Source organism: Schistocerca nitens, chromosome 3, assembly GCF_023898315.1.
Source record: "Schistocerca nitens isolate TAMUIC-IGC-003100 chromosome 3, iqSchNite1.1, whole genome shotgun sequence".
Classification (NCBI taxonomy): Eukaryota; Metazoa; Arthropoda; class Insecta; order Orthoptera; family Acrididae; genus Schistocerca; species Schistocerca nitens.
In genome coordinates this window covers 773,262,712-773,288,229 of record NC_064616.1, presented here as the reverse complement: position 1 = coordinate 773,288,229, position 25,518 = coordinate 773,262,712, and the positions used below count along the sequence as shown (strand labels likewise).

General features: G+C 44.9%; 1 protein-coding gene across 1 annotated transcript in view; it reads left to right on the top strand.

Annotated features, from left to right (window-relative positions):
- The first annotated feature begins 2,216 nt into the window (after positions 1-2,216).
- LOC126249758 (galanin receptor 2a-like) overlaps positions 2,217-25,518 on the top strand; it is a 188,401-nt gene continuing 165,099 nt past the window's right edge. The window contains exon 1 of the mRNA XM_049951446.1: positions 2,217-2,267. The gene's annotated coding sequence lies outside the window, so the exon portion shown is untranslated. The remainder of the gene's footprint in view (positions 2,268-25,518) is intronic.

Sequence of the window (25,518 nt, the reverse complement as noted above, 5' to 3'; positions counted from 1 at the left end):
TCTATCCTCGTCCTGCGTTTGACCTGCACCCATTGAGACTGAACCTCAGTTTGTACTTTTGTGAGACCCTCTAACCAACCAGTCGTTAAACTTTTTTCCTCAAGAGGCAAGACTGACATTGTGTGGCGTCATCTCGGACCGCGTGTATACCGATATGATTATTAATTGTTGTGAGGCTGTTAGTAATTGATAACCTACATTAATTACTATGTTATGTGCCCAAATAGACTAGCCACAGTTAAGGACGTGATAAGTAAGCTATCGGCACCCATACTGGTCGTTAAAAGTCGGCACCATTCGGAATCTTCGATTCGATTGTTCTCTGTATCAGATTGCTGCTACCCTCAACGACCCGTAGTTGTGACACTGTAATTGCCTGACGAAGTGTTATTGCGTCGTCTGTATGAGCGCATGATTACTCGATTAATAACAGTAATGGTACTTATTTTTAAATATATTATACAATATGAAACACGATCACAAATGTCTACTAAATATTTTAATGTCATTTTCTTCTACTCATTCCGCTGTATTACAACAACTTTAATTTAACTTCATATTTCATGCCACAGATAATTACGACATCTGAAGATGATTGTCTCTGTCATGCGCATTCACGAATCCGTCTTACTTCCGTCTGAAATTTATACAATAACAGCTGATCGGTAGAACTCGTGCACGCCCGCGAGTCGTCAGTACTGGACGACAAACGATAAAATCCCCCCTCTCACATCTTGTAACCCTACCATGGCAACGCTACTTACGACTCCGCACCTAAAGTAAATTATGTTGAAGTTTGGAATATTTTCTGGTATGCCGCCAATGACATAACAGGAGTCCTACGTGTGGAACTTAAAGCATCTATTCTTTTGTGCGTCTTATAAATAGCGTCTACTGTGTTCTTTCATTGAGCGAGAGATTAGCGGTAAAGATAAGCTATGAAAAGGGTTCCTTACGCACCGACACATTTTAAATACTAACTAGAATTTCGTCAGCGCTTTGGAGCTTATTCATTCTGTGCATTTTGAATGACTCTTGTCGACTGTCTCGGGAGGTATGTTAGACGAAAGGCATAGTATTGCACCGATAAAAGTAATTTATGGGTTTAGGGTTGCTCCGTTGTTGTTACACCATCAGTGGGTGAGCAAGAGACTAGCAGAATTCGAAACTAGAAACAGAGAGTGTGGCGGAGGTTGGGGGAGGGGGAAACCCAAATATAGTTGATTGTCTAGATGGGTCTGTACTTAAAAATGGGAATATACAATATAATGATGCATTCCTTGGTGAGTCGGATCCGTAGTAATACCTCAAGTCAAAAATAGTGCCGTGTTCGTGTATGAGACTTACTACTTCCATTGTTTTAGTGATCCGGTTTGAAGCCACACAGGAGGTTCTACTTTCTTCTTCACAGCTGTATTCTGATGGATCCAACAAAATTCTCTCGTCACTTGCTGTTTTTCTAAAGCTACTCCCTCCCTTGGTAACCCCGAAACAGTCGGATATAAGTAGTTGGAGTTATCTACTTGAATACCCCCGGCACTAGGATTGTGGAACTGAAAACTTGAGCTTATTTTACGAAAACTACGATGCCAGTTATAGATATTCTGCCAGAGCAATCTCGCTGTCTCTGATGTCAAATTACGATACTAAAATGATGGACAATGTTGAGTCTGCAGTCATTCCAAATTCTTTTTTTTATTAACTTTGATTTTCACCGTCACATAGCCATTTCCACTGTATGACAAACACTCACTGTATCACATATTCTAGTCACACGTATCATTTCATCCGCGTAGCAGTTAAGGTTGTTCAACTCAATTATAAGAGATGACACGATTGGTCGTTATTTCAATCCAGAGAAATCGGACTTAGGTGCAAAACATCATGCTTGCGCCTCTTCCACCATCCAGAAACTTTATTGTGTACTCGACAAAAAGTTAGGAGTACACAAATAGTGAAATAAATGATATGCATATGCTGTCCTAGGATCAATAGAATGTGTCATTTGTTGTCACGTCATAAAGGGCACTCTTCCCAAATTAAATACATAAATGAGAAAAAAAGGTCAGTGGGAGTGACAGCAGTCTGTAAATAAGCATGTAACATGTCATCTAACATTTAACTTAAAATTTAGTTCGATTTCATTGTGACATATAAGCTAATGCTTTGTTTTGTTACTTTTCCAACTTCTGTGACAGAAACATAAAGAAGAGAGTTGAACGATTACGTTTACTGCAGGACGAGAACAAGATCACTGCCAGACCTGGGTACGTGCATGTAGTTACAGTGCAACTCGTGTTGATAATTCACTCATGAGTATCGCTACATTATCTCTAGTCACTCAACCAGATGACGAGATGCATGCACAGTGGGATACGCTATCCACCCCACTAACTGACGGAACATATTAGCATACTGGACTTATATCACGGGGGAGCAGAGATCAAATCCCAGTTTAAACCCCCGGACTCAGGTTTTCTATGCTTTCCCTCAAACACGTAAGGTGAATGCCGGAATGGTTCCTTTAAAAGCGCCACAACCGATTTCGTTCCCCATCATTGACCAATACAAGCTACTGCCCACTCTCCAATGACACGTTGTTGACTCGACGTTAATCCTACATCTTCCTCCTGTTGCCATTCAAATGAAAATCGAACAGCCGCCACAACGGGACCATGGAATGGTTCCATTCAAAAGTACTCACCACGCGCACTAGGACATTTATCCCACTGGGAGACGAGACGATCAATTCCTGTTCTCCTGAAGGCGACCGGCCACTAACGGATCCACAATCGCACTCACTCCTGCACTTCCTCGTTCAACTGATACCGACTTCCACGCATGTCTTTCTTCAGGTCGCCAAAGTTGTGAAAATCACACGATGAAAGATACAGACTATACAGAGGATGTTGCAGTGATTCCCAATAAAATCGCTCAACCGTAACCATGGTTCGATTGGCAGTGGGAGGACGGTCGTTATCCTGCAACAGGATAATTCCGTGCGACCGTATTCCGATAGTCCGAGAGCAAACGGCAGTGCCAACAGCGGAAACATCCCACGTCTTCCCCGCTAAAAAAATCCAAAGCTCTTCACACAGGTTCCATCAAGCTCCGGGAAGTGCCACAGTCACGATAAGGTCATGGTGACCCTCTTCTTCGACTTCATGGGCCCTCTACTCGTCAAGTTCCTCGAACGTAGAACTACAGTCAACACATAGTGCTACGAAGGAGGCACTTTGCAGAAACTGTGACGTGCCATAATATCAAAAGAATTCTGTCGGACGAATCAGCCTGTTGCGCGATAACACTCCCCCACCCCATTGTCAATGGGACGAAGAGTATGCGCTTCAGCGATTTGTTTGAGAAACACTGCAACATCCTCCGTACATCCCAGATCCTTCTATGAATCAGGAATTCATCGTGTAGTCTCCCAGTGGGATGAATGTCTTACCACGTATGGTGTTAACTTCTGAATAGAAACATTCCATGAATATGCGACCATGTATATGCGACCGCTACGGTCGCAGGTTCGAATCCTGCCTCGGTCGTGGATGTGTGTGATGTCCTTAGGTTAGTTAGGTTTAAGTAGTTCTAAGTTCTAGGGGACTGATGACCTCAGAAGTTAAGTCCCATAGTGCTAGACTTAGAACTACTTAAATCTAACTAACCTAAGGACATCACACACATCCATGCCCGTGACAGGATTCGAACCTGCGACCGTAGCAGCAGCGCGGTTAAGGTCTGAAGCGCCTAGAATCGCTCTTCTACAGACAAGACTCATTAGAACAATAATACGAGTCACGTGCAGAGCCTACGCAAATGGGGCTATTTTTAACACGATTGCAAATAATGGATACCAGAATGCGAAAAGTTTTTCTATAGAAGGAATATATGTATGAGAGAACATTTTCATTTGACTGGCCCACGTAGTAGATGCTAACAATCCGAAACTATTCGCAGCTGAGATGTAGCGTGCATAAGCGCATCTATTTTTGCTGTTACCGGTCATTATACAGTTTATAAAATCTTTAATCCATTCATAATGATTTATTTTTCCGGATTTCACATTTTCAGTCGGAATCAAGGTCCAGGAAGTGCCACAGTCATGATAAACATCACAACTATCACACTCGCAGTTTCCTAAAAAACATAAGTTCCTTCGCCGGCCGGAGTGGCCGAGCGGTTCTAGGCGCTACAGTCCGGAACCGCGCGACCGCTACGGTCGCAGGTTCGAATCCTGCCTCGGTCGTGGATGTGTGTGATGTCCTTAGGTTAGTTAGGTTTAAGTAGTTCTAAGTTCTAGGGGACTGATGACCTCAGAAGTTAAGTCCCATAGTGCTCAGAGCCATTTAAACCATAAGTTCCTTCTCGAATCGCTCCTCAAACGGTCCAAATAGCTCTCAGCACTATGGGACTTAACATCTGAGGTCATCAGTCCCCTAGACTTAGAACTACTTAAATCTAACTAACCTAAGGACATCACACACATCCATGCCCGTGACAGGATTCGAACCTGCGACCGTAGCAGCAGCGCGGTTAAGGTCTGAAGCGCCTAGAATCGCTCTTCTACAGACAAGACTCATTAGAACAATAATACGAGTCACGTGCAGAGCCTACGCAAATGGGGCTATTTTTAACACGATTGCAAATAATGGATACCAGAATGCGAAAAGTTTTTCTATAGAAGGAATATATGTATGAGAGAACAAACGTATCTTAAGCAATCGTTCAGCTGTGCACTATACTGCGGATTCTTCGCTCTAAAGTGGGATGGTATAATAGCTACAAATATTCATTTAGGGGGAGGTACGGGGGTTATCACTTGTAACACACACTGAAGAGCCAATGAAACTGGTATATCTGCCTAATATCACGTAGGACCCCCGCGAGCGCGCAGAAGTGCCGCAACACGACGTGGCATGGACTCGACTATGTCTGAAGTAGTGCTGGAGGGAACTGACACCAAGAATCCTGCAGGGCTGTCCATAAATCCGTAAGAGTACGAGAGGGTGGACATCTCTTCTGAACAGCACATTGCAAGGCACCCCAGATATACTCAATAGTGTTCATGTCTGGAGAGATTGGTGGCCAACGGAAGTGTTTAAAGTCGGAAGAGTGTACCTGGAGCCATTCTGTACCAATTCTGGACGTGTGGGGTGTCACATTGTCTTGCTGGCATTGCCCAAGTCCGTCAGAATTCACAGTGATCAGACGGGATGCTTACGTACGTGTCACTTGTCAGAGTCGTATCTAGATGTATAAGCGGTCCCATATCACTCCAACTGCACACGCCCCACACCATTACACAGCCTCCACCAACTTGAACAGTCCCCTGCTGACATGCTGTGTCCGTGGATTCATGAGTTGCCTCCATACCCGTACACGTCCATCCGCTCAATACAATTTGAAACGAGACTCGTCCAACCAGGCAACATATTACCAGTCATGAACAGTCCAATGTCGGTGTTGACGGGCCCAGGCGAGGCGTAAAGCTTTCTGTCGTGCAGTCATCAAGGGTACACGAGTGGGCCTTCGGCTCCGGAAGCAAGTATCCATGATGTTTCGTTGAATGGTTCGCACGCTGACATTTCTTAATGGCCCGGAACTGAAATATGCAGAAATGTGCGGAAGGCTTGCACTTCTGTCACGTTGAACGATTCTGTTCAGTCGTCGTTGGTCCCGTTCTTGGAGGATCTTTTCCCGGCCGCAGCAATGTCGGAAATTTGATGTTTTACCGGATTTCTGATATTCGCGGTACACTCGTGAAATGCTCGTACGAGAAAATCCCCATTTCATCGCTACCTCGGAGATGCTGTGTCCCATCGCTCCTGCGCCGACTATAATAAATCACTTAAATCCTGAAAACCTGCCATTGTAGCAGCAGTAACCGATCTAACAACTGCGCCAGATACTTGTCTAATACAGGCGTTGCCTACCGCAGAGCCGTATTCCGCCTGTTTACATACCTCTGTATTTTAATACGCATGCCTATACCAGTTTCTTTGACGCTTCAGTGTATTGTTACATGAGCCATATTTTAGACAGAAAGAAACTTCTGTAAACTCCAAGTACAACATTCGAGGAAATTTTTAAACTGTCGTCTCAGGCCGAACGTTGATACCCGTTACATGCGTTCTATTGGCGACGGTTCTTCCTACACTCCTTGGCCAAAGGAGAGCCGATAAGACCCTACCGTGAACATGAGTACTGCTTCTTAAGAGCCCTGGTAGTTGATGTCCCTGGACACAGGAAAAGAAGAACAACTGTTTATAAGTGACAAAAATATAACTGATATCTCTAAAATGTTCCCTCATAGCGAGATGGCCACCCCAATAAAACTAACGAGAAATTCCTGGATCCGGAAGACGAAATGCCTCAGTTTCTAGAGAGTAGGTAAAAACAACCTGACAATGCAGTCGGAATAGAGCACGTATCGTTGAATTGAGAAAATTTTCAAATAATCATAGATCGGAAATGGACCGTTGCGAAGCTACAACCATAAATGGCAGCCAATCAGAGACGGGAGGGAGGAGAGGTGTACATTTATACTAATCTTCCCTAGTTAATACGTGTGTGCTAAAGAGCGCAGTTATTAATTACACTAGCTGAAGATAATGGTTTCACCTGATCAGTCAAAGGCACGCAAATTTTAAATCTTTTCCATACACCTATATCGTTTCTTACAGGAGTACTAGCCACGCAAGGTACGAAGGAGAACGTCTGTGAAGTTTGAGAAACAGGAGAGAGGTACTGGCGGAAGTGAAACTGTGAGGTTGGTTCCTGAGGCATTCCTCGATAGCTCAGTCTGTAGAATACGTGCTAACGAAAGGCACAGATCACAGGTCAGAGTCCTGGTTCAACATACAGTTTTAATCTGCTAGGAAGTTTCACATACATATAATGCATTTTTCGAATATGATGAGCAAACAAAAAAGATAGCTGTACTCCTCTTACAAAACGAAAAGGAACGGTAAGCGATCCTGCATTTTTATGGTTGAATAGTAATTTACATGTTTCAGTTGTAAAGCAAACCAGTCCCTAGTTCAACACGAGTATTCGGTGGTTTCCAACTCGTAACATTCCCGCCGTAATAAATATAGCCTTTCAGTCACCATATCGTTAAGCGATCTTCAATACAATCTACTTCCCTCTATATTCTTCTGTCAAAAGCAATTCAACAGCAGTAGTTCTGTAATATTGCAGTCGGGTTTTCGATGCTTCGTACCACACAGACTTCTGATTTTGATAATGCACTAGAAACTGACTGACTTCGATGATGAATGAACGTTGACTGACTATGCTTTCCCGCGTGTGCCAAGCCTCGATGCACCAAAAGAGTTAGTACTTTCCCCCTCTCAGAGCAAGTCAGATTAAAAAACTAATGGTACTTTTCGGTCACGGAAAGAGCAGTTTCTAAAAAATTACAGTAATTACATATTTAAGGTACAATTTCATAACAACTTTCACACTATTTCTTTTACAGTATACATACAGTCCATTCAAATGTATACAATATGATCAAAAGTATCCGTACAGCCCTCTGTAACGCAGAATGACCGCAAGATGCCATGAGAGGCGTACCAGCCAGTATAAAAGGAGGCGGGGATTCTGATGTTGTCAGCAGAGAAGCAATAACAGCAAAATGGGTCGGCCAGAAGTGCTCAGTGACTTCGAATGAGGACTGGTCATTGGATGTCACCTGAGTAACAAGTTCCTCAGCGACATTTCAACCCATCTAAAGCTGCCAGGTCGACTGATGATCAGGTGATTATGAAGTGGAAACGCGAAGGAAGAACCACAGCTAAACCAGCTCCATGCAGACCTCATGTGCTGACGGCCAGGGACCGTCGAGCACTGCGAAGGGTGATTGCAAAAAATTGCATGAAATCAGCAAAAAGTATCACTCGTGAGTTCCAAAGTGCTATCAGTGAATCTGCGTAGGGAGTTAAGACTAGTGGGGTACAGTGGTCGAGCAGCTCCTCATAAGCCACACATTTACCTAATCAGTGGTAAGCGGCGGTTGAGGTGGTGTAGGGTGCGGCGCTGCTGGGCACTGGATGGCTGGAAATGGGTGATTTGGTCTGGTACCGAGCGCTGTGGGTTTCGAATCCTCGTGCAGCCGTCGCGTCGTAAGCCGTGGCTGCGCGCACTCCTGGCCTGCGTGTAATGTGAGGGCGCCACTGTGGAGCACATGGTCCCAGCGGCCAATAGCGACGTGCCCTATCATGTATTTAAGCGCCTGGGTCTCGCTCACCGAGGAAATCCCTCATTCGCCATATCCTTTGCTACGCCCACCCTGCCTGGATCTCCGCTCCCCCTACCTTTTACAAATCCCTTCAGATCCTAGAACGCCATGCTCTTCGCCTCGCCTATCGCATCCGTCTCCCCTCCCCCACGCGGATCCTGTACGACCTTATTTCCTTCCCCCACCTCCTCCTTTTCCTCGAACGGATACAGATCCTCTACACCTCCCGTAAACTCCATCCTCCTCACCCGCTGGTCTCTCCCATACTCTCCCGCCACCGTCCGCTGCCGCACCTGTACTTCCACGTCCCACCTGCTCTCCATCTCTCCACTCTCCATACCCTCTCCCAAGGTGGCCTCCGCCAGTTCCCTCCCTGATGATGCCCTCCTCCCCTCCATCTACCCCTCCTACCAACTTTGATCCTCCCTCCCTCTTCCTCTGTTTGTTCCTTTGGGCACCCTCACTGCCTTCTCTCCCCCTTCCCTCCCTCCTCCCTTTCTCCCCGCTCCTCCCCCGGGCTTCCCCCACCCCCATACCCCCATTACTCCTCCCATCTCCTCTGCCATTGGCATCTTTGCTCTCCCCTCTCCCTCCCCCTCGCCCTTCTTCCCCTCTTGGCAGGTCCCCAGACTTGCACACGTTACGTGGACATTCGCGCGCCGGAGATCATCGCCATCCGTTTTTCGTGTGTGCCATCGAGTTTAAGTGTTCAGTGTTCGCCGTCACACTCCATCGTTCACATGTGCCATCGAAATCATCAGTGTTTGTGTGTCGTGTCAACAGTTGGTAGTGTGGATTATCGTCAAGTGTGAACAGCTCCGTGTGTTTGTATTCTGCGTCTATTGTTTTTTACCAGCCATTATGTCAATTATGTGTATTCTTTATGTTTTCTCATTGTCTACTCTAAGGCTGAAGAGCAGCGTAGAATGCTGCTGCCAGCCTACCTGTTGTAACAGGTATTAAAATTACAATAAAGGAAAAAAAAAAGAGAAAGCTCACCGAGGCAGTCTGGTATTAGCGTGAGCCTATCGACATCTCGCCTATCAGACAGCGTGTTTACTTTACTTTGTTTCCGTGTTCGAGTGGACGTTGTTGATTCTTGAAGTTTTCGCTTGTGACCCCATTGCTTCTTGCGTGCTGTTGTTTGTAAGATCTTGCTCGGTTGTCCGTCGTTGTTCGCGTTCGTCCTTTCCCATTCGTTTTGTTTGTTCGCGGGCCACTCCCGTTTGGTCCCGCCGCACTTTCGTTCTCGGCAACACCGCGACCGGAACGGTCGTGGTTACAACATTTCGAGTGATGAATCTCGCTATACACTGACTGCGTGTTTGTGTTGTCCTCATCGTTTCATCATCATCATCATCATTCGTAACTGTGGCTAGATTGGACAGTGTAAAAAAAATTGGACTATGTAAAAATTTGGACTTTGTTCCGGCGCTGATGACCGCGCAGCTGAGCGCCCTACAAACCAAACATCACCATCATCACTATACACTGTGGTAATCCGATGTAAGGGTTTGGATTTGGCGAATGCCAGGAGAATGTTAACCTGTATCATGTGTAGTACCAACAGTGAAGTACAGAGAAGGTGGTGCTATGATACGAGAGTGTTTTGTTCAAATGGTTGAAATGTCTCTGAGCACTATGGGACTTAACATCTGAGGTCATCAGTCCCCTAGAACTGAGAACTGCTTAAACCTAACTAACCCAAGGACATCACACACATCCATGCCCGAGGCGGGATTCGAACCTGCGACCACAGCGGTCGCGCGGTTGCAGACTGAAGCACCTAGAACCGCTTGGTCACAAAGGCTGGCAGTGTTTTGTTGTTAGGGTGTGGTCACCTTATTGCGCTTATGATAAAGTTAAATGTTGAAGGCTATAAACATATGTTACAGCATTATGTACTGCATACAACAGAGGAAAGCTCAGAAATGACTGTTTGTATCAGCGTGGAAATGCAACCTTCCATAAAGCGGCACCGTGAGGCAATGGGTTTGGACAATAACATTCCTGAAATGTACAGACCTGCCAAGAGTCCCAACGTGAACCCAGTGGAACATCTCTGGGGTAAGTTAGAACGTCGCCTTCACTCCACACCCCATTTCGGGTTCAAATGGCTCTGAGTTCTATGCGACTTAACTTCTGAGGTCATCAGTCGCCTAGAACTTAGAACTAATTAAACCTAACTAACCTAAGGACGTCACACACATCCATGCCCGAAGCAGGATTCGAACCTGCGACCGTAGTGGTCGCTCGGTTCCAGACTGTAGCGCCTAGAACCGCATGGCCACTCCGGCCGGCCCCATTTCGGTTCTTGATGAAGAATGTGCTGCTGCTGAGCGGGATTAGCCAAGCGGTGTAAAGCGCTGGAGTCATGGACTGTGCGGCTGGTCCCGGCTGAGGTTCGAGTCCTCCCTCGGGCATGGGTGTGTGTGTTTGTCCTTAGGATAATTTAAGTTAAGTATTGTGTAAGCTTAGGGACTGATGACCATAGCAGTTAAGTCCCATAAGATTTCACACACATTTGAACATTTGAAGAATGTGCTGCCACTCCTCCATAGACATTCAGACACCTTGTTGAAATTGTTCAAAACTGGTTCAAATGGCTCTGAGCACTATGGGACTTAACTGCTGAGGTCATCAGTCCCCTAGAACTTAGAACTACTTAAACCTAACTAACCTAAGGACATCACACACATCCATGCCCGAGGCAGGACTCGAACCTGCGACCGTAGCGGTCGCGCAGTTCCAGACTGAAGTGCCTAGAACCGCTCGGCCACCACGGCCGGCCGTTGAAATTGTCCCCAGCAGAGTTCAAATGGTTCAAATGGTTCTGAGCACTATGGGACTTAACACCTGAGGTCATCTGTCCCCTAGACTTAGAACTACTTAAACCTAAAGACATCACACACATCCATGCCCGAGGCAGGATTCGAACCTGCGACCGTAGCAGTCGCGCGGTTCCGAACTGAAGTGCTTAGAACCGCTCGTCCACCGCGGCCGGCCAGCAGAGTTCAAGTCGCCATAAAAGCGAAGGGTGGACACACCCCATATAGTTGTCCACTGATAGGTCTCCGGATAATTTTAATCAGAGAGCGGAATTAATAAAGTAGTAACACACGGTTTGCACTATGTATAACCACATAAAATGTTTACAACTAAATAATGATAATAAGTATAATAAATTGTAGCAGCTCTTGTGTAGTCTGATGACTCAGAATGACACGATTTCTGCAATACAAGGTCTCAAATTTCGAAGTGTAAAACTTAGTGGTAAAGGAAAAACCAGTTAGTCGTTCATTCGGCCAGTCTGAAAAATATCCACAATACGCTATTGGTTCAAATGGCTCTGAGCACTATGGGACTTAACATCTGTGGTCATCAGTCCCCTAGAACTTAGAACTACTTAAACCTAACTAACCTAAGGACATCACACACGTCCATGCCTGAGGCAGGATTCGAACCTGCGACCGTAGCAGTCGCGTGGTTTCGGACTGAGCGCCTAGAACCGCGAGACCACCGCGGCCGGCACAATACGCTATTGCAAAATGGGTGATCTATAGTGTATAAATAATGCTTGCTACCAGCTGCAGCGGCAATAACAGCTACAGTGCTGTGAGAAACGTAGCGCGGGGAAACAAGAAGATCGTCGTTTGATGTGACTGCAACTGACACTGCTCGCGCTAGTTTTGTGTAATTGTACATGCATTTGCTAATAGTGTGGTTCAGATCTCCGTGCGATTATTCTGATTTGTGGTTTTTATGCTTTTCCTAAATCACTTTAGGTGAATGCAGTGAATGTTTCTGAAACAGGCTATGGTCGTTTCCTTCCTCAGCCGACTTCGACGTAGATTTCAATTCACTTCTAATTACTTCTGATTATAGAACAGGTCAAAGATCGAGTATCCTTTCTGATACTCTCTTAGAATGTAAGAGCATATGCAGCTGTTTATGATACTTCGCCTGAAGTTTGTCCAGTTCTAGCCAGCCGGGGTGGCCGAGCGGTTCTAGGCGCTACAGTCTGGAACCGCGAGACCGCTACGGTCGCAGGTTCGAAACCTGCCTCGGGCATGGATGTGTGTGATGTCCTTAGGTTAGTTAGGTTTAAGTAGTTCTAAGTTCTAGGGGACTGATAACCTTAGAACTTAAGTCCCATAGTGCTCAGAGCCATTTGGACCATTTTTGTCAAGTTCAGAAACTGCACATTTTGAAAACTCCTTGTAAATGTTAAACAGTACTACAGTGGTGTCCTTATCTGTAACAAATTCTAGATCCTCTGATAATAACCGATGCAAAAGGTATTCACGCTTCATTGTCACCATGATATCAGACACCATTGCAGCATACGTAAAAACAATCGTCCAACATTACTGAACCCCTGCTCATTGTTCATTGACAAAGTCTGCATTCATGCTCTACACTTTACGACGAGTGTGCCAGGATGTAGGGGACATTCCAGTACCAGATTCAGTGCGATATTTGGTAGCGAAACCAATATAAAAAATTAAATCGATGCCATCATAATACCTGAACAAAAGTGTCGAATCTTACAGTACCCCAAGAAGTTGATAATTTTTACGTATTTTAACCTTATCATTAACAAAAAATTCCAACTACATATTGAGACAAATTATAACTTAACACTTGCAATTACCCTGCATTCCACAAATATCTTGGTGGAGAAGTAAATAGTAGCTTGTGGGATACACACTGAAATAAACACTCATCAGATGCACGGAACAAAAACTAATTCACTTGTGCTCAGCTTAGACGGTGTACTCCGTCCACAGCTCGAGAAATGTCATATATTAGGACTTCCCTCGCGCTGAGCTTGCCGTGACACTGGCAGTGAAGATATTCCCTACAGCTACTCTACGTAAAAGGAGGGATCCTAGATTCCCAGTCCTTTAGTAATGAACACTATAAATCAGTTCTTGAAGAATATAGTTCTATTGAGTTATTAACGTCTTCCTCAACCTACGATTGTGTCATATACACTGACGAACCAAAACGTTATGACCACTACCCATCACAATATTGAATGCCAGCTGGTGGCGTTGTGGTAAGGAAAGTGGATTAGCAGATCAGAGGTGAATGGGGAATCATTCTAGATAAGATATAGATCGTGAATGGTAAACCCACTGACATATGCGACATTGAAAAGGGTAAGATTGTAAGATTGCTATTGCTCAGAGCCTGGGAACGAGCAATTGGAAGCGATGAGGCTGATTGGTTGTTCGCGTGCTACTGTCGTGAAAGGCTATGGAAAGTGGTTGAAGCACAGTGAAACCGGGAGTAGGTGACAAGGTGCTGGACGTCTTACCTGAATGTAGAGGTTGGAGCCTTGCCCGCTCTGTAAATGACAGGTGGCGATCTGTGGCAGATCTGACGATGCTTTCGCAGGCGTAAGTGTTTCGGAGCATACTATTCAGCGTACGTGATTGAACATAGGAATCCCCAGTAGACGTTTCCTACGTGTTCTCTTGTAAACCCAACGACACTGTCAGTTACGATGCACGAGATAATCGCGATTGGTCCGTGAAGCAGTGGAAACATATCGCCTGGTTGGAAGAATCACTTTTGTTGTTACAGCAGGCCGATGATTGTGTCCAAATACGCCGTCATACAGGCGAATGGCCGCTTGAAACATGCACTGTGTCACGGGCGCAGGACGTTGCGGCAGCATTGTGCTATGGTGGACATTCACCTGGGCTTCCTTGGGACCTATGGAATGAATCTGAGGTACCACGACAGCTGTGGACTACGTATACATTTTTGTGGACCATATACACCTCTTCATGCTTGATGACATCTTCCAACAAGATAACTGACCGTGTCACTCGGTAATAATCGTGTCATAGTGAATTGACGAGCAGGATTGTGAACTATTCACACTGATTTCTTGGCCGCACAACTCTCCTGATCTGATCCCGATGGAACATATCTGGGACGCTATTAACCGCCAACTCCGCGCCACAAGCCAACAGCCCACACTTTATATGAATTGCATGACCTGTACGCAGCCATCTGGAGCCACATACCTCCGAAAACTTACCAAGGACTTGTTGAATCCATGCCTCGCAGAATCGCTAGCGTACTGCGTTCCAAAGTTGGACCAACACGCCATGAAACAGATGGTCGTAATGATTTGGCTCATCAGAAAATATTTCGATATTGGTTGGCTCTGAGCACTATGGGACTCAACTGCTGTGGTCATAAGTCCCCTAGAACTTAGAACTACTTAAACCTAACTAACCTAAGGACATCACACACATCCATGCCCGAGGCAGGATTCGAACCTGCGACCGTAGTGGTCGTGCGGTTCCAGCCTTTAACCGGTCGGCCACTCCGGCCGGCATTTCGATATTCGAACTGCCTTCCCAAAGCAGAGAGTGAGTAAGCAAACAGTACAAGAAATTAGTTATCCACATCTGAAATCACTCTAATACTGTGTAATACAGCCTCGAGCCTTGACAAAGACTTCAATTCGGCGAGGTAGAGAGTCCACGATTTTCTTCGGGTATGTGAAATGCAGCTGAAATCACACAATGATGATTAGACTCCGTAGAATTACCAAATTTCGGGGATTTTGATTGCTACGTTTCACCCCATTTTCCATGGGGTTAAGATCAGATAATTTAGGGAGCCAGTCGACGTGCAGTAGACTGCGTGAGTACTAGTCAAACCACGAGCGAATGCATTCTGCTCTGTGAACGTATATTTGGATCCCTGTGTACAAGGCTGTTGTAGTCTTGGATGACGACAGTGTCCATAGCATACTGATCGTGAAGGAGTAGAAAAATGCAAACAGCTGGTCACCAGGAATCTTGCAATAAACACCCTAGTTAGTGTTCACGGTAACGTGAATGAGTGGGCTCAAAATCAATATACGAAAAATTTGACCAAAAGCACACCGAACTACCACTGGTGTTAACCACATCATCCACATAGTACAGGTTAAACGCCTCAATGGGCCGTCGATGCACTCGACGCATTGCATCATTTGAAAAGCAGCAAAATCATGACTCTTCGCACCACACTACACGGTTACTGTCAGTATCTGTGTCGTTTGGCGTAATGAAGAACAGAAACTTTACGTCTCATTATGAACAAAGGCCTTTCGCGAAGTAACCAACTCCCAGTGTCCATTGAATGCAGTTCTTTTCGCGAAGTTGAGATGAATCTGCATTCACTTTTAGCAGCAGTAGCTGTCTCCCATTCCTGACGTTTACAATTTTTTTACGACCACTGTTCTTATGCCTTGTTGTAGACACATTGGAGGGTCCATGTTGATATACCAACAAATCGGGCAACTTCATTCATGGTGTGATTTTCACGTCCAAAACCACTAGCTTTTTTCTCCTATTCCTTCACCTCTCCACGTCGACACGTCTTAGTGGGTTTATTCCATACAACCGCTTAGCACATGGTCATCATCTGACTCACGTCAGTGGTAGAATGTGACATGACTGACTGGTACGAGCTCCACATTATCTACAGCAGACCAAAGCATCCAGTGTGCTCTGTTAAGGGGGGAATATGTGATGCGACCCATTTCACTTTATATTAATTTAGTTGCAGCTTTACGTTTATTAATTGTCCTCATCGCACACGCCTCATATTTAGTGGTAAGATGGTCTGTCAAACACTGAACACATATCAAGCATGTAAACAGGAAGAAGGTGTACTGAACTGTGAAAAAAGAAGAAAAACAGAAACAGTGAACGGTCCTAGGTTACGATGTGCAACATCGAGCCAACTCCAATAGCCTCGACATCATGGTTCTGTGGTCACAGAGTTGGACGGCGAGTGGGGAGATCTCTTTTCAAACCCCCCACATGCCTCACCCTTTTTTTTTCACAAAATTATGAACTGTCCGACGTGTCTGTTCGCTGTGTTCAAATATATGTCTGTGTCGTGATGTAACGTCCGTTTGCAACAGCAAGGTGTAAGGAATCGACCTCCAGACGTCAGTACCTATTTTCACTACACAAGTACAGAAGTTTGACAGTTGCGTTCCATTTTTGGAAGTTTTGTCTCTTGAATTCTTATGTTGTCACATAATTCACAGTTTACTTGTTATTTTCGTTTCTGTGAGAGGTCTATATAGTATCTCGCCTGCTCTCACTATTCATCACATGTACTTGCGACGATGTTATATTCTTATCACATGACTCATTTTCTATAACCAATGTAGAGTATGCCAACTGCCAAGACTACAGAATGACAACAGACACGTCAATGACCGGAAGGGAAGTTCATAATTTTGTGAAACAGAAAAATAATGGGGCACGCGAGAGATTTTAACACGGGGATGGCCGGCCGGAGTGGCCGTGCGGTTCTAGGCGCTACAGTCTGGAACCGCGAGACTGCTGCGGTCGCAGGTTCGAATCCTGCCTCGGGCATGGATGTGTGTGGTGTCCTTAAGTTAGTTAGGTTTAAGTAGTTCTACATTCTAGGGGACTGATGACCTCAGAAGTTAAGTCCCATAGTGGTCAGAGCCATTTGAACCATTTGAACACGGGGATCCCACTTCGATGTGCACTGACATTATCACACAACCACGACGGCATAGTTCTTTTCCGTCGCTTGATGATGCATATGTTGATCCTGGACCGATCACTGTTTCTATTTTGCACCTTCTCCCTGTTTTCATGCTTGATCTATATTCAGTTTTTGACGGGATATCCACTGGGCCACCTTACCACTAAATCTGAGGGGGTTGCTATGGGGAGTTTTCTTATTAGTCATTATTCAAATTATACTATTTCATACACTAAACCACAGTGACCACACTGCTTGTATTCAATACTGGGACGAAAATCAATACAACCTTACTTTGTGCCTTTTCCATTTGCTAAAAGATTCGGTCGCAAATCCTGAAGAGAGAAAATTGAGGTTTATCTTTGCATTTTTACTTAAATTCAGTAACATAATCCATCATGAAGTTCTGCTACTTGACTTAGTGAAAAAAACTGAATGAGCCACGCCCAATTTTTTTTAATCATGCTTACAACCAATATGACTACATTATTCAAACAGAAATGTGAGCTATAGTAAATTTGATAGTTTTATGTTAATCTTTCAAAACTATAATAGTGAATTAACCACCAACTTTAACAAAGCAAAACTTCAAGCCATAAATAAAATTTCTACTTGCGACCCAGCCGCGCGGGATTAGCCGAGCGGTTTAAGGCGCTGCAGTCACGGACTGTGCGGCTGGTCCCGGCGGAGGTTCGAGTCCTCCCTCGGGCATGGGTGTGTGTGTTTGTCCTTAGGATAATTTAGGTTAAGTAGTGTGTAAGCTTAGGGACTGATGACTTAGCAGTTAAGTCCCATAAGATTTCACACACATTTGAACGTTTTGAACTTGCGACCCGCCCGGGTATATGTGCCTGTTAAAGCGCCGCTTCCGGGACGGAGAGATGCGCCGGCCCTGCATAGAATCCGCAGATTAACGACGATCGGTGTGCCGGCCATACTGGATGTTGGTTTCAGGCCGTTTCCCAAATCTTCCTACGTGAACACCGAGCTGATACAAGAATCGCAAACATTTACAAAAACTTTTGCTCATGAATAACACTACACGCAGAAAGTTACGGTACACATATTCCGCACCGGGGGGTAACAGGGTGGGGACAGGAAGGCCCATCTGGCGACTCCTTGAATGAACCATGCCAAATCCGTAAATAACCATGCCAACTCTACGACGATGCAAGACAAATTTACAAGAAGAAGAAGTAAAACTTTTACTTGTCTCTAAACTGTGACTTTTTCTGTTACTCTAGTAGTAACAGTAACAACCATTTGCAATACAGAATTAACTAACCGTCTTTACTACATGGTGAAGCCACTGGATTGAAATGTCTGTTACAGAACATAAACGTCACTGCACAAATATCTGAACTGCACATGATTACTCTCCAATTTACAATTCAATTTTAGAAAATAATGTAGAACGAAAGAAATGATTTTTTTAAATTATTAGTAACACTACATTATTATTAAACATGCTCGTGGAACATAAACGTTACTGCACAAATATCTGAACTGCACATGATTACCCTCCAATTTACAATACAATTTTAGAAAATAATGTAGAACGAAAGAAATGATTTTTTTTAATTATTAGTAACACTACATTATTATTAAACATGCTCGTGTATTGTTCATAAACAAATAGCGACAACTTTTACTAATAAAATTGATAATCCTGTTACATTTCTAATTAAGTAAAATAAAACGTTCTTGAGTTTGGACTGAAGCAAAAACGTGTAAGCAGTCAGCAATTAATGCATTATAGTATCTTCACGTCTCGTTTCAGTGGTGTAGCTACTATTGGCCATACAGCATTTCTTGACCATAGCGCTTGCTGGACTTGTGATGCAGGCAACTTCAGCATTTATTTAGCCTCAAAAAGATCTTGCATCCGAAACGATTATATAACTAAGAGACTTATTACAGTAAATATACCAAACCAACGTCTCCATCCATCATGGTGCAATAACATTTACTGCGCTAAAATTAGTGCTCGTTATGCACACCAGCCGTCGACTGCACTGCACTGCACTGCAGTCTGGCTATGATTGCAAGTCTCTTTGCGCGTTGCGCTTCAACACCAGAAAAAGGCACCAAACTAAGAGATGTTCAGAAATTTGGTATATCATTCCCCCAGGGAGATATCAGTTACTTCCAGACATATTTGCAAATATTAATAACGTAAACAATTTGATTTACAATATTGCTTCGATTTATTTATTTATCAGAAATTTGCCCGCGAAAGGCAAAGGTCCCGAGTTCGAGTCTCGGTCGGGCACTCAGTTTTAATCTGCCAGGAAGTTTCATATTTATTTATCGTATGACGTCAGGGGAAAATACTACACAACTTTTTAAAAGTAATATACAGGGTGGTCTATTGATAGTGACCGGGCCAAATATCTCACTAAATAAGCATCAAACCAAAAAACTACAAAGAACAAAACTCGCCTACCTTGAAAGAGGAAACCAGATGGCGCTATGGTTGGCCCGGTAGATGGCGCTGCCATTGGTCAAACGGATATCAGCTGCGTTTTTTAAAATAGGAACCCCCATTTTTATTCCACATTCGTGTAGTACGTAAAGAAATATGAATGTTTTAGTTGGACCACTTTTTTCGCTTTGTGATAGATGGCGCTGTAATAGTCACAAACGTATAAGTACGTGGTATCACGTAACATTCCGCCAGTGCAAACAGTATTTGCTTCGTGATACATTATCCGTGTTAAAATGGACCGTTTACCAATTGCGGAATAGGTCGATATCGTGTTGATGTATGGCTATTGTGATCAAAATGCCCAACGGCCGTGTGCTATGTATGCTGCTCGGTATCCTGGACGACATCATCCAAGTGTCCGGACCGTTCGCCAGATAGTTACGTTATTTAAGGAAACTGGAAGTGTTCAGCCACATGTGAAACATCAACCACGAACTGCAACAAATGACGATACCCAAGTAGGTGTTTCAGCTGCTGTCGCGGCTAATCCGCACATCAGTAGCAGACAAATTGCGCGAGAATCGGGAATCTCAAAAACTTCGGTGTTGAGAATGCTACATCAACATCGATTGCACCCGTACTATTACAGTGACATCTATCACAAAACGAAAAAAGTGTTCCAACTAAAACATTCATATTTCTTTACGTACTACACGAATATGTAATAAAAAATGGGGGTTCGTATTTAAAACAAACGCAGTTGATATCCGTTTGACCTATGGCAGCGCTATCTATCGAGCCAACCATAGCGCCATCTGGTTTCCCCCTTCTAGCTAGGCAAGTTTCTTTTTTTGTAGTTTCTTCGTTTGACGCTTATTTTGTGAAATATTTGGCTCGGTCACGATCAATGGACCACCCTGTATAGATTTCTACTCAAATATACACGATCTCAAGTTCATAATGGGTTCATAACCCTGTGTTCAGTTCTGAAATCCCGTCAGAAGCTCCTTTGAAAATACTATGGAGGACTTCCGTTTTCCCTTCAAAGCTCTGATCTAACACTCAGATGTTATGTGATGTACTGTTTGCTGCTCTTTGCCATAGCCACACTGAGGTGAGGACTTCCCTTCTCATTGGTGCAGCAATGCTCCACATCTGCCCTATCAGTTCTGATCCGAATCAACGTATATGCACTCGCGTCGTCGGGGTAGATGAAAACCTGCTGGTCGTTCCCAAGGAGCTGTAATTAGTTGGTGATGCATCAAGGAAGTTTATTACTGCCGGTCATTGTTCTAGGCATCTTTCACGTTGAAATAACTGTTCTGCAGACTGACAGCTGCGTGCCACGATCGTTTTCTATATCTCAATTGCTGAGGTCCTGATAATGAAATTTCTGAATGAATGGGTAATTCTGCATTGTTTTTTGACTCTTGTCCACAGTTCAGCAAGTACTGCGATTTCTTATGGATGGTGGCGAAAAATTACTAAGAATCGTTAGCCAGTGCGTATTTATTGGACGAATACACCCTGTAATGAGGCGCATTGCTGAACTGAGCAGTGTCAATTATTTTAATGTGAGTACTGTTTGGCCAGTGGCCAGGCAGGACAGCAGTATTCTGCGCCTGAGTAGCAAAAAGCTAAAGCCGATAATCTGAGGACTCTCGCAATGGAACCCAGGCTGTACCTGTCCAGTTCTGAAGTACGAGGGCTGGAACTTTAATAGTGGCAACTATTCATTTACAACTCGTGCAAAGTAGATACGTGTTTCTGAAGTATTGGCAGAAGTGCCAACACCGTGTTGCTAGAGGAGGCCGAAATGCACGCGTTTAATTACACGCAGACTGGCGTGAGGTCTGGAACAGGACAATGTCTTGAGAGTTGCAAATAAAGTACGTAGATGATGTAATACTTAACTTTAATCCATAATTGGTGTACATTGCTCTTGACTGTACATGCTTCAATATAAATATCAATTGAATACGGCGCCTTGCTAGGTCGTAGCAAATGACGTAGCTGAAGGCTATGCTAACTATCGTCTCGGCAAATGAGAGCGTAATTTGTCAGTGAACCACTGCTATGAACGTCGGCTGTACAACTGGGGCGAGTGCAAGGACGTCTCTCTAGACCTGCCGTGTGGTGGCGCTCGGTCTGCAATCACTGACAGTGGTGACACGCGGGTCCGACGTATACTAGCGGACCGCGGCCGATTTAAGGGCTACCACCTAGCAAGTGTGGTGTCTGGCGGTGACACCACAGTTTCAAAGTTTTACTGACCTTCAAAGTAGTCACCAGCATTGCGTATAACCCGTTGCCAGCGATGTGGAAGTCGTAGGATACTCTTAGCAGTGCCAGTTGTGTTGACAGTTGGAGCGGCGTGGTCTATTGCGCGACGAATCTGTAGCAGTTCTGAAGTGAATGTCATGAAGTGTTTCATTCAGTTTAGAAATCCAGTTGAACTCACGAGTGCTTAAGTCAGGGGAGTGCAGTAGGTGGTATAGCACTTAGCAGCCCTATCAGTCAAACAAATCAGCAACAGCTTGCACTGTACGTGCTTGAGCATTGTCCTGCAAAATGATGGTCTGGTCCTGCAGAAAGGGTCACCACTTCTGTCTCTATGCTGTTCATTTTTGGAACAAAACCTACGACCAGCTTCGTAGGATTCACCTTGCACACACCCCGTTTTGTGTCGCCTGTGACGTTCTGGTCACGGTCAAGCAGCGTCTGGTGTGTGGATTGGCGATAGGTGTGTGGTTCTTGATGCGACAGATGCTGGCCCTAATTACCCGTACGACTCTTCATCAGATAAATCCTCGCCTGCTCCTCTTTCCAGACTCAGGATACTTCCCGCAAGCAAAACCGAATTCTATGAAGTGGATATGTGAATACGCAATTTACTACTTGTTTGCTGACGGCGAGAAAAATATCCTTGATTTTTGGCACTTTCTTAACGATCGTCATTGTGCAGTTGTCCGTAATCTCAAATACAGACAATTTTCTCGAATTTCCATTGTAGTGTCTTTCTTAACCCGTTCCACATTTGGGGTGATACTGCAATGAGGAGTTGATAGACGCCATTCCCACTCTTAGAACTTGTCATTCTCAGATCATCGGAATGTTCACGAAAAAAGGAAAAGGAAACATACATTAATTAAAAAAAACAAAGGTAATTACTAAATAAATAAATAAATCGTTGATGAAACTTCCTGGCAGATTAAAACTGTGTGCCCGACCGAGACTCGAACTCCGGACCTTTTCCTTTCGCGGGCAAGTGCTCTACCAACTGAGCTACCGAAGCACGACTCACGCCCGGTACTCACAGCTTTACTTCTGCCAGTATCTCGTCTCATATCAGCGCACACTCCGCTGCAGAGTGAAAATTTCATTCTGGAAACATCCCCCAGGCTGTGGCTAAGCTATGTCTCCGCTATATCCTTTCTTTCAGGAGTGCTAGTTCTGCAAGTTTCGCAGGAGAGCTTCTGTAAAGTTTGGAAGGTAGGAGACGAGATACTGGCAGAAGTAAAGCTGTGAGTACTGGGCGTGAGTCGTGCTTCGGTAGCTCAGTTGGTAGAGCACTTGCCCGCGAAAGGCAAAGGTCCCGAGTTCGAGTCTCGGTCGGGCACGCAGTTTTAATCTGCCAGGAAGTTTCATATCAGCGCACACTCCGCTGCAGAGTGAAAATTTCATTCTGGAAACATCCCCCAGGCTGTGGCTAAGCCATGTCTCCGCTATATCCTTTCTTTCAGGAGTGCTAGTTCTGCAAGTTTCGCAGGAGAGCTTCTGTAAAGTTTGGAAGGTAGGAGACGAGATACTGGCAGAAGTAAAGCTGTGAGTACCGGCCGTGAGTCGTGCTTCGGTAGCTCAGTTGGTAGAGCACTTGCCCGCGAAAGGCAAAGGTCCCGAGTTCGAGTCTCGGTCGGGCACACAGTTTTAATCTGCCAGGAAGTTTCATATCAGCGCACACTCCGCTGCAGAGTGTAAATTTCATTCTGGAAACATCCCCCAGTCTGTGGCTAAGCCATGTCTCCGCTATATCCTTTCTTTCAGGAGTTTTAGTTCTGCAAGTTTCGCAGGAGAGCTTCTGTAAAGTTTGGAAGGTAGGAGACGAGATACTGGCAGAAGTAAAGCTGTGAGTACCGGCCGTGAGTCGTGCTTCGGTAGCTCAGTTGGTAGAGCACTTGCCCGCGAAAGGCAAAGGTCCCGAGTTCGAGTCTCGGTCGGGCACACAGTTTTAATCTGCCAGGAAGTTTCATATCAGCGCACACTCCGCTGCAGAGTGAAAATTTCATTCTGGATATCGTTGATGTTCTATATACTTGTATTCCAGGTTCCCTAAACTTTCCTTGGTTCCTGGGGGAGAGAACGGTACATGGTGGCCAGGCCTCGGTTTGCGACCCCTGCCTTCATTGCCCCCAATCCAACCTTTGGGCACCAGAAACGGCGACTGCCGGCAACAAGCTGGAAGTCCGTGTTCGAGGCTCGGTCTGGCACAAATTTTCATTCTCGTTCATTCCATTACACAGCTGATGGTCGTCCAAATTCGCAACTGAGAATATATATCATGTATCTCATAACGGCTGTAAGTCGCATGTCCGAAGGAACTTTGCATCGTATTTGTGAACGACACAGGCACTGCAATATCGGATCACCTTTTTGACTGTCGAGGCTTGTAATACCTATTTTTAATAGTGTCTGAAGAAACAGACACTGCAGATGATCTAGCAGCTGTAGTAAATTTATGAAATTTATTCGCAACTGCAAATTCTGTCTGACATTAGCTGCATTAGTATGAAGATATTACCTATTAGTGACACATGAATATTTGTGGCAGACTGGGAGTCGAACTCGGATTTCCTACATGTCACGAGCGGTAGACTTAAGCACTTCAGCTACCCAAGCACGATTCCAATACCAACTCAAACTTCCATATGTCATACTGTCTACGACACTCTGGCACAAATTTTCGTGCATCACCAACAGATAATAACTTCATACCTAACGCAGCTAATGTCAGATACATTCCGCACCTGCGATATAAATTTCATAAATTTAGTGCAGCTGCAAGATCGTCACCGGTGTCTGTTAATACTGCATTTCGTCTTCTTGTAAACTTCATATATACTTCACACACTGTAATTCTCATTGATGAAGTAATTAAGGTTACTATATTCCCTCCACACTATTCGATACTTAAGATATGCTCTAATACATCGCCGGAAAAAAATTGCAACGCCAAGGAGTTGTGCGATGTGAACGAAAGTTGGCAGATATGTTTCTACATGTAAAAGATGCTGTCTATTCAGATTTCGCGCCAGTTCCATAAGGGCGGCAGTAGTAGCGTCGCTATGAGGACGCCAGTCAGGTTTACTTTAACACGCTGTAACGGTCGTGAGCTTTAGTTACCTTTGAGACTGGACGTGATGAGTTGATGTTAGTCAAGAATGCCTTTAAGACAACAAATACGCCGTTATCAGCACCTCATCGACTTTGAACGAGGTCGTGTAACAGGGCTACGAGAAGCTGTATATTCCTTCTGCGATATTGCAGAAATACTTCGCAGGAATGTAGCCACTGCACATGACTGCTGGCAGAGCTGGTCACGGTCGCGAGAAGACCGGATTCCGGGCGGCCACGTGGCACTACCGAGAGGGAAGACCATTCTTCGACGTATCTCTTTGGTACATCGCACTGCATGTGCAGCTGCAATTTGAGCAGCAATTGGCTCCACAGTGACATTACAAATCGGTTACTTCAAGAACAACTCTTAGCCTCCTGCCTTGTACGTCCCATTCACTGACCCCGGACCGGCCGGTGTGGCCGAGCGGCTCTAGGCGCTTCAATCTGGAACCGTGCGACCACTAGGGTAGCAGGTTCGAATCCTGCCTCGGGCATGGATGTGTGTGATGTTCTTAGGTTAGTTAGGTTTAACTAGTTCTAAGTTCTAGGGGACTGATAACCTCAGATGTTAAGTCCCATAGTGCTCAGAGCCATTTGAACCATTTGAACCCTTCGACTGCTGGAGAATGTGCTGGCCAGGGCAGCAGTCGAACATTTTCTGTATCCAGAAAGGCCCGTACAGGACCTGCAACGTGCGGTCGTGCATTATCCTGCCGAAATGAGGGTTTCGCAGGGATCGAATGAAGGGTAGAGCCACGAGTCGTAACACATCTGAAATGTAACGTCCACTGATCAAAGTGCCGTCAATGCTAACAAGAGGTGACCGAGACGTGTAACCAATGGCACCCGATACCACCACGCCGGGTGATACGCCAGTATGGCGATGACGAATACACGTTTCCAATGT